Source organism: Setaria viridis, chromosome 7 (genome assembly GCF_005286985.2).
Source record: "Setaria viridis chromosome 7, Setaria_viridis_v4.0, whole genome shotgun sequence".
NCBI lineage: Eukaryota > Viridiplantae > Streptophyta > Magnoliopsida > Poales > Poaceae > Setaria > Setaria viridis.
In genome coordinates this window covers 1338239-1348030 of record NC_048269.2, presented here as the reverse complement: position 1 = coordinate 1348030, position 9792 = coordinate 1338239, and positions in this window count along the sequence as shown.

Here is a 9792-nt window from a genome sequence, read left to right as displayed (position 1 = left end):
ATACAAAATGATTTAAATAGTTGCAAATGATTTTGAAATTGTTTCAAACTTTTACACATGGACATAAATGTTATTTAGTCAATTTAAAAATATTATTTTATAGATAACACAAATAAGAATGAGTAGTTAGTTCACTTGTCACTATAGGTTGAAACACCTCTTGAGTTATAGGGTATTTCAACCCATAGTGACAAGTGAACTAACTACTCATTATAATTTGTGTTATCTACGAAATAATGTTTTTTAAATTCACTTAATAACATTTATTTTGAAAATATTTTAAAATCATTTGCCATGTATTTAAAAAAATTTGAATTTTTTTTGAAATCACTGCGCTGGCCGGCGCTAATGCGGCCCGCCAGCACTGAGGCATTGTACTGGCAGGCGGCGTTAGCGCCCGCCAGCGCTAATGATAAAGTCACCAGGGGAAAAAAAATTTAGCCTCGCACACGAATAAACCACGTCAAGATATATTACATATTCTAGATGATTTTTAAAATACATTGCAGATATATTTCACACACACATTCCACATACCACATTCCAAATATATACCACATACCACATTCCACATTCTAGAAATTAGGCATGGCATTCACAGAAAACATAATAGTATTTGAAACTTAAGCATTTTTGCATACAAGCAGATGCATGTGTTCGATGTATACTATACACAACTAGTATTTCATAATACTAAAGTACTCAACATGAGTACACAACTAGTCTAGATCCACACCGTGGATCTTCCCTGTCTTGATCTTGCGCTTGATAGCAATGCGAAGCTCCTCTGCCTTTTGTCAAATCCGACATTTCAGAGTTAAAGGGGTCAGTTAGCATGTGGAAAGCAAAATCAATTGGGTTAAATCAAAGGGGTCATCGCCGTCATCATTGGCTATTATCTTTATCAACATCTTGTAAAATGCGACATTATGCTCTGTTACCTGATCCATCATCACAAGCAAAACATGATCACAATATATAGAATCACAATTTAGAATCACAAGCAAAAACGGGAGCATGATCAACATATGTAAAGTTTTTTCCTTTAGCCCGAGCATGAGCAAAACAGAGCATGAGCAAAGGGGTCAGTTAGCATGTGGAGCACAATCAAAATGCACAGATCAAAACTAAGAGACATCTAACATGTCACATTATCTCACATTACTTATCTCACAATCACATTACCTTACAATACTTCTAACATGATCAGCATCCAAAAAACCCCAAATTTGTGTACAGAAGGCACTCACCTTAGTTCCGGTAGCCACATCTAGAGTCGTCGTTGGTGCCTTCCCTTTGTCCCTCATGGCAATGGGTTTGAAGCCTGGTGGGACCTCAATGTTGGGCTTGACGTCCTCATCATCTTCCATGGTGGCTGTCGTGTCGGTGTTGGGGTGGTGGCTCGGCCCTGTGGTGGATGAGGGGTGGCGGGAGTTCAACAGCCCAAGGTGGACTAAAGCTGCAGGTGTAGTGACCAACGGGTTGCCGCAGGGTGCGAGGTGGACCCGATCCGGTGGTGGGTTGCTGCAGGGGTCGCGCCACCGCTGGATGAGGGGTGACGAGAGGTCGACAGCCCTGAGGTCGTCATCGGAGAGAGGGAAAACCGTCCCAAGGCGTGACGCGCCTGCCACTTGGAGATGTGGCGCTTGCATCCGATCATTGTCGTCGCTCCGGCGAGGTTACGGCGAGAGGGGAGGAGGGGAAGTTGGAGGGGAAGTTGGAGGAAGAAGGCGCGCAGGCAATAGGATGTTTTTTGGAGAGGAACGGGCATGGGCGTGCAAAGATGGAAAGGCAGAGGCTGCGAGGGGATGTTTTTATAGTATTGGGTGACTAAGAGGTAGGACCCACTAGAGTCAGCAGTGGAAAAAAATTTGGCCTTGCACTCAAACTCACCGACAGGTGGGACCCACTAGAGTCAGTAGTGGAAAATTTTTGGCCTCACACATGAACTCGTGCAATGCGTCCGATTGAGGGCCTACCTGCAAGTGCATGTAGCACTACAAGCAGCATGACCTACAGACCAGTCGCAAGTTGCATGAGACGGTGCGGCCCAAGCCACAAGAGGAGACGGAGGAGACTATACGTGAGTTCGAGAGAGGCACCGGCGACCAAGTATTTAAGCAAGTGCTTCTCCCCCTTCGCAAGTGAGCTTCTCTCTAGGACCTTTAATTATTGATCTAATAACTTGCACTGTGTTGGCGCTAGAAATCGGTCAACCGAATCCCAGCGACCGACACACGACCCGGGAGAATCTGCTTAGCTCCTGTTCGGGTGAATGCCCTGGTGCGGTTCGCGCGGCGTGCCAGCCAATCTGACCTGTTGATTGGCAAGGAAGAACACGTGTCAAATTCAATAACTACGATCGGCTAAATTTCCGATCGAGAGAGCTTATCGGCAGATCGGCCGATTTACTGTGATGATGAAATCGGTTATAAGACAACACGATCCCTGTAGCTTTGTAGACAGAAAAATACTAAAGTAATCGGTACAAAGCGCGTAATAACAGCACTAGGAAAAGATCTAATCGGCAACGAATGGATCTAACAACAGAAAGTAATGAAAGCCGATACTACCGATTCCTAGCGGGATAACTGGTGATAAAAACTAGGAAAACAGGTAAAAACCTATGAAACTAGTCGATATCGATAACTGATGAATAAATCTAAACGAAACAACAGCGATGCGCCGGAAGTTAAAGCTTAGATATTACTCGATAAACGGAACTTACAGAATCGGCCGGAGATCAAGATGATGCAGCCCTGCCAACCCGCACGAACTCGTGAGAAGAAAAAGTGACAGCGAAGTCGCCTGCTCGAAAGTAAGTACGAAGAATAAAGTAACTTGTTGTATTGATTGATTGTTGTCTTTACAGATTCACAAAGGTAGCTATTTATAGCCCCGTACAAATAATCTTCTTAACCGACTAGAACTCTATCTCTAATTCAAACAGAAAACAAATATCTACAAGCACAATCCGTGCTAAACTAATTACCCCACGCTTCGTGGGCTGAACTCCACCTTATCCCTCCATTTTTCCAAGCCCATACAGGCCCACCTTAGTCCACCTTCCAGATCGGCCGATTTCTCATCGGCAAAGGATTGCCGATTGGGAATCTGGTGCATTCACCCTGAAGCGAAGTAAAAGCTACTGACCGATTCCGCATTATAGCATCTTTTGACCGATTCCATCCGTACTTCTTCGACTTCTTTCCTCCTTGGCGCCGATTCTACTGATGACGAAATCCGGCGTCAACACATGCCCCCCAGTTTCGGAGTAAAACATAGCCTTTTACTTCGAAATTCTTTATAACCTCCCCTCCGAAACGGCCGCAGTGAAAATATCCTTCCGTTTCGCGGTCTCCCGGCTGATCATTGCAATTTTTGAAACGGGCGCCCACGACAGCCACTTCCCCGAAAAACTCGACGCGCCGGCGCGGTGAAAATTCCATCTTTACCCTTTCTTCAAACACCCTATAAATAAGATTTTACCGCAGCTCATCTTCAAGCTCACGTCTCTTTTTCCAACGTGCGCACCTCCTTCTTTCTTCAATCTTGCCATCGAAGCCTCCCAGTTCCGGCTCCTGTCACTTCTTCCCCTTCCCTTCAATGGCGACTCCTTCCAACAGCTCTCCTGCACGCGATATCCCAGAGGTAGCACCTCCGGTAACGGTGGCGACAACCGTCACTCCATCCACAGACGAAGGAGCTTCATCAGAGATCCCAATGGCGATCCCCATTGCGACTTCATCATCCGCATCTGCATCGGCGACCACACCGATTACTCAGAATTTTATACCGGAGGTAAATACCGAATCTTTCCTCTATCGGTAACATATTTGTCTTAGATCTACTCTTTATATTCTTATGCCCCTTTTCCTTTTTTAAGCGGTTAGACATAGAATTACTATTCCTCTCACGGGTAGTCCTGGCCTTGTTTGCCTTGGACCTATGGGAGACCCGGACCCAGCAGACTTCATAAGCTTGGAAACTGACCGGATACCTTTCAAACGATCTGATATGAACTTAGATCAATGGGCCAGCACTTTTAGATCTTGGCCGAATGAAACCCCAGGTTGGAGGGAATGGTACCAACGGGTAGCCGCGTCAAGGAGCGTCTCGTGGGATGAGCTCAAAATCGGCCAATGTATCAACCTCTCCCTGTCGCAAATGGAGAAAAACGAACCGCTAGTGATGGCGGCTTCCTATTTTTGGTCTGATGCACTTAATGCATTCTTATTTGGACATGGTCCTATGACCCCCACTCTGGCCGATGTGGTCCTCTTGACCGGCCTGGACATATCCTCCCCTGACACGCCTTTCCAACTTCTGACCGTACCGTCGCATCGGCTGGACACAAGAGGAATCGGCGGCTGGAAGGGCTTTATTAGTAATAACAAGAAGACCGGTACTGTTGATAACAGGGAGCACACCGCTTTCCTGATGATGTGGCTAGAAAAACACCTTTTCTGTGGAAGAGCCGCCGGCCCAACAACCAACACCCAATCTTTAGCCGAGGCACTGTCCAAAGGAAGCCACCTTCCTCTCACGAAACATCTTCTGGGTGCTGTGTACCACATGCTCCACCAAATCGGCACAAAACTTTCCAAGGGAGAACCAATCGGCAACCCAGGTGGGCCTTGGTGGTTCGTCAATCTATGGTTGAACCTTTATATGAACAGGATCACCCGGCAGCCAGTGGACCACATGACGTTTCCCAATATTGAATTGGCGGAAGACCCTACCGAACGTCGCCGATGCATGTCTTATGGTGAAGCGGCATCAGCTTTCCCAGGTTGTGCGTATTCCGCTACAAAGGTAGCCGAGTACTTTCGGTGCTTTTACAATGGATTTAATGAGGATGCAACTATCTGGTTTCCATACCAGCGAGACATTCCAATCTTCGAGCTCCCCTCCTGCTTCGATTCAACTTCTAGCCGGTTTGATGAAGATCTCTATGAAGGGTTGATCAAGCCAGGGCTCCTACCGGCCAATTTCTTCTCAGGGAAGGATGCCCCTACATACGAATTCTACAACCCTTCTGCTGCAGCACGACAATTCGGCATGGGTCAGTTGCCGATTCAGGTGTACTTTGCTGGCAAAATCAAGTTTAGAGATGAGCTCACAACTGGCCTAGATTACGGTCGATTGCGAGACCGAATTCCAGACTCCAGCACAATTAACTTGAACGACTGGCTAGTAGCTCCATTTGCTGTCCAGCCGTTCAAACTCTGGTGGGCCGATTGGAAGCAATTCCTCTTCTGCAACTCAGCATCGGCGTACTGCAATCTTCTGGACCCGACCAACATTGATCCAAACGCCGAGGTACTTCACATAGCCGATTTTTATTCCCTTTTATTCCTTTTAACATGATCGAGTACTAATGATTTTATTATTCTAGGCCGAGAATCGGACCCCTCCAACACACAGCCGCAGCGGACGACTAATAGAGAGTCATCCATACACTACTTATCCCCTTATCGGCTATAACGCCCCGTCTGTTGACGTGATTACTGGCCGATCGAAACAAGTTCATAAAAGGACCACTAAGAAGACCAGTCGCCGAGTCCGGGCTCGTACGGGATCGGCGGATCCTCCTGTGCGCGTATCGGCAGAAACTTCGGCCGTACCACCTTCTCAGGTCATTCAAGGTGCCGATGCTCAAACCATGACGCAAGCTGGGGCGGCCGCCGCATCGTTGTTGTTGGAGGCCATACAGGTAAAACTGAGTTGAGCTGCCTCCGATTATTATTTTGATATTAACTTTTCTTCAACCTTAAACTGCACAGAGCATCCCTACAGAAATACCACAATCGGCAGCAGCCCCTCCAGCTATTGACGCGCCCCCATTTCCTTCCGTTAAGGTATAGAACTTCTCGTGCCGATTTCCTTTGGGCACTCACGTAACGTATTTATTCAAACTTCTGACACAGGCCATCGGCACATCAATCGCTCCTCGATCGCCGATTTCCTTTCAGGGGGCTGGTCCAAACACGGCGCCGATTATCGTGGAGTCCTCTTCATCTGATGAACCCATGATGCAGGCCCCCGAGCAAGGCATGGCGGCTTCTCAAGTGCAACATGAGGAGATTCGCTTCAAAATGGTAACTTTCTGCTTCGGCTTCTATCTTAGCCGATTTGCTCTTTCTTACAGCTGGTTTATTTCTTTTCTTTGTTATCTTCAGGAACAGGATACCCCCGACAGCAGCCTCTTTTCTTTTGCGGTCGCCCTCTCTGACGACGAAGAAGTTGCTTCTTGCCAAGTCGCCTTGAGTTCCGTTCCTGATGACGTCCGAGCCAAACTTTCCAGCATCCGATCCCTCCTTCAAGGGGACATCGGCCGATTAGTAGAAGACGCTTCACCGATTCGGCAGCTCTTCAATGACGTCAGCGGACGAGTACCAGAAGAGGCGGAGGAGGCCCTGGCGCCAGCGGCCTTCATCGAGTCTATGAGGATCCCGGTCTTCAGAGCCCTTCGTCACATGGCCGATCGCGCCAAGCTAACCAAGGCTCGAGAAGAGGAAGACGCTTTCAAGCGTCAGGCTCAAGAGGCGAATCGGCGTATCCATGTTCTAGAAGACTCCCGCCCGGCGATCATAGGTGAGATAGACCGTCTCAAGCGTCGGAGGGCGGAGCTTGTCAAGGAAATGGAGCAAGTGACCAAGGCAATCAGTGCCGAAGAGAACAAACTCCAAGAGCTTCCTTCTGTTATTGCTGATTTAACACGGGAGAGGCAACGCTTCGCTCACGAGGCACTGAGACTCCATCGCAGCGCATCAGAGGTTCCTGGATCGGCGGAAGAAGACCAACGGGTTCTTGACTCTGCTGATCAGATCCGGTGTCGGGCCATCACTGTTGGAGGTATGCCCTAGAGGCAATCATAGAGATGATGATATTCCACTTGTATCCATGATTTGAATATTGTGTTCATTGAATATCCATTAAAGGCTACTTGAATTGATTTGCAATTATGTGAATTGTATGTGAAACTCTTTACTTGTATGGTTATTCTAAAGTTGTCCCTAGTCGGAGTTCATGTGAGGACACACATGAATATTAGACTAGCACATGTATTAGTTGATGACTATGTTTCACAAGTCATGGACATGAAGATGTTGAACTAATAATGTGGACACATGTGGAGACATGTGTTAGGACTGACCCAACACGAGAAGTAGTTCTCTCTTTAAACAACATATACGCTTTGTCCTTAGACCTGAGATTGTCGCATGTATTCTAGATGTGGATCGACCTACTTAGGGGCCATCAAACGCTACGCCGTAAAAGGGTAGTTATAAAGGTAGCTTTCGGGTTTGTCAAGAAGCATGCTATGAGACATGGTCAATCAAGATGGGATTTGCCCCTCTCTGATTGAGAGTGATATCTCTGGGCCCCTCGAGTGATCGGATCCGAAAATGCATGGCCATGCTACGTACGGTTAAGAGTTAACCTACAAAGGGATTCCGAATCACAGGATCGAGAAAGAGCGGTCGGCTTGAAGCTAGACCAAATATCGTGAGGCAAAGGGAATAGCATGTATATTATGTTGTGATGGTTCGTCTGATATGATCTTCGTATGCGTATAGGAGTTGGCACGTCTTGCTAGAGGCCGCTACCGACTATTGGGCCGAGTAGGAGTACTCGGGCCATGTCTATACGTATCCGAACCCATAGGGTCACACACTTAAGGGGCTGGAAGCCCAATTCGGATCTGATCCGAGTTGGATTAGGTTTAGGAGTACTAATGGGCCTCGGATCCAGAGGCCCATCAGGAACCTCTATAAATAGAGGGGTGGGGGCGCCCTAGGGTTTACACCTTTTGGCTGAACACACTTGCCGCGCCTCCCACGCCCTCGCCTGTTGCAACTCGCGGATCTAGCAATCCGGCTTGCGACGCTTCCTCCCTGCACATGTGGATACCTTGGAGGTGTTGCGCCTGCAGCACTTGGACGAGCCATCGACGAGCCGCCGACGAGCCACGACGAGCCGACGACGAGCCACGGTACCGGAGGCGATCTTGCTGGGCACGTGGACGAGCTGCTGGACGTGATCGACTACGTACGACTACGTGATCGTCTTCACTGCACCGACGCATATCTACATCTTCCGCACCAGTAGTGCGTCGAGTGGTAATCCCGTGATCCTTATACGGCAGTTCTTCCTGGTAATACGCGGTAGAAAATTTTGTTTTGCGCTAGCGTAGCCTACCTCGTATCCCAACAGTGGTATCAAGAGCCGTAGCTGCTTAGTTTTGGATTCGGGATGTGTGCATATGGAGATATGCGAGTTCTCTGTTTGATCTATGTCCTGATTTCGTGCCCTTGCTGCAATGGTAGTGTAACGACATACTCCTACCGGTCGGTTTCCGCCATCGGAGTTAAGTGATACACGTAAATCCAGTTGCAGTGAGGGAAGATCAATATGATTGGTCAAATCGAGATCCAGGGTCATACGCCAGGCGCATTAGATGTGCAATAGTAGATAGGATCTACTGCCGGGGTCGGGATTTTGCCGTATGCGTATGCTTCGGTAAATCAGCCGTAACTTTTCGGTACGATCTCGGATCGAGGCGATTTCTATACGAAAATTGATCTACAGAAAAAGTTACACGTGAATTTCAACCGCTTTGCCGTTTTCGGCGAAATTAGATTTGCCAAATTCGGCTTGGAAGATAGAGTTTCGGGCCTCCGAAGTTTGGAACGTTAGGACGCCTAACTCTATTTTGCAGGATGTATGCATGTATCTTGTGATCAGTATGGCCCCCTTGTGTATGTGATGCATGTGTGTAACTAATTCGTGACCTGCGTGTCGCGCGTACGGCAACACGGCAGGAGCCATATGTGTTGTCACTTTATTGAAATTAATGGTCTGCGTACCAATCTGTGATGATCCAAGCAACTATGTAATCTTAATTACTAGATTCTTTACTAGCTATTAGGCGTAATAGCATGGTCTAGTTCTTGGAGGACTCATCACCAGGAGGATGGCGCACATGGAACATGGAGATGGAGATCACCATGGTGAACAGGTTCAATGGAGATGGAGATCACCATAAGAAAAACGGGCCATACTGTGTCACAACTGTGTGAATGCTATTCTGTTTATGTTTTACTTTCTGCATGCTGTGATGTTAGAAGTAGAACGATCCCTCACAAAGTTTGAGTTAGTATGCCCTCCCAACTAAAACTTGCACCGTCCCATGTCTTGTACAATTAGTGGTGGGTCTATGAAATTAGGGTGCCACTAGTTTTCCTTGACTAGACGGGTCTGTGTCGGACACTTACACGCATAAGGGTTGGTTTGCTTAACGAGGTCATCTTAATGGTTAAGGACCTTGGGGCATAAAGGTTGGGCGCCGAGACATAGAGATGTCACCCAACAACAGGAGTCATATGTGATATGATTAGCAAAAGTTGCTTACCGATCTACCTCGTTTGCTAGCGGTGATGCTAAAGCTCACTAGTGGACTTGTTAGTTGTGGATCCTGAATCACTAAGTTTCAATAGAGGGATATTGATTTTAGTGGGAGTAGATTCTGTTAAAATAGTTTAATGTAATTTGCTCTATCATGGATACGTTTGTCTTAGTGTATTTTGCATTACTTTTGTTGTAGATTAAATGGCACCTAGCAACACCACCACATCGTTTGCTTTGCGTTCGGTCCTTGAGAAGGACAAGTTGAATGGAACAAACTACTCGGATTGGATCCGCAACCTGAGAATTGTTCTCAGGGCTGAGAAAAAGGAAGATGTTCTAGACAACCCACTACCAGAAGAACCTGCTGAGGATGCACCC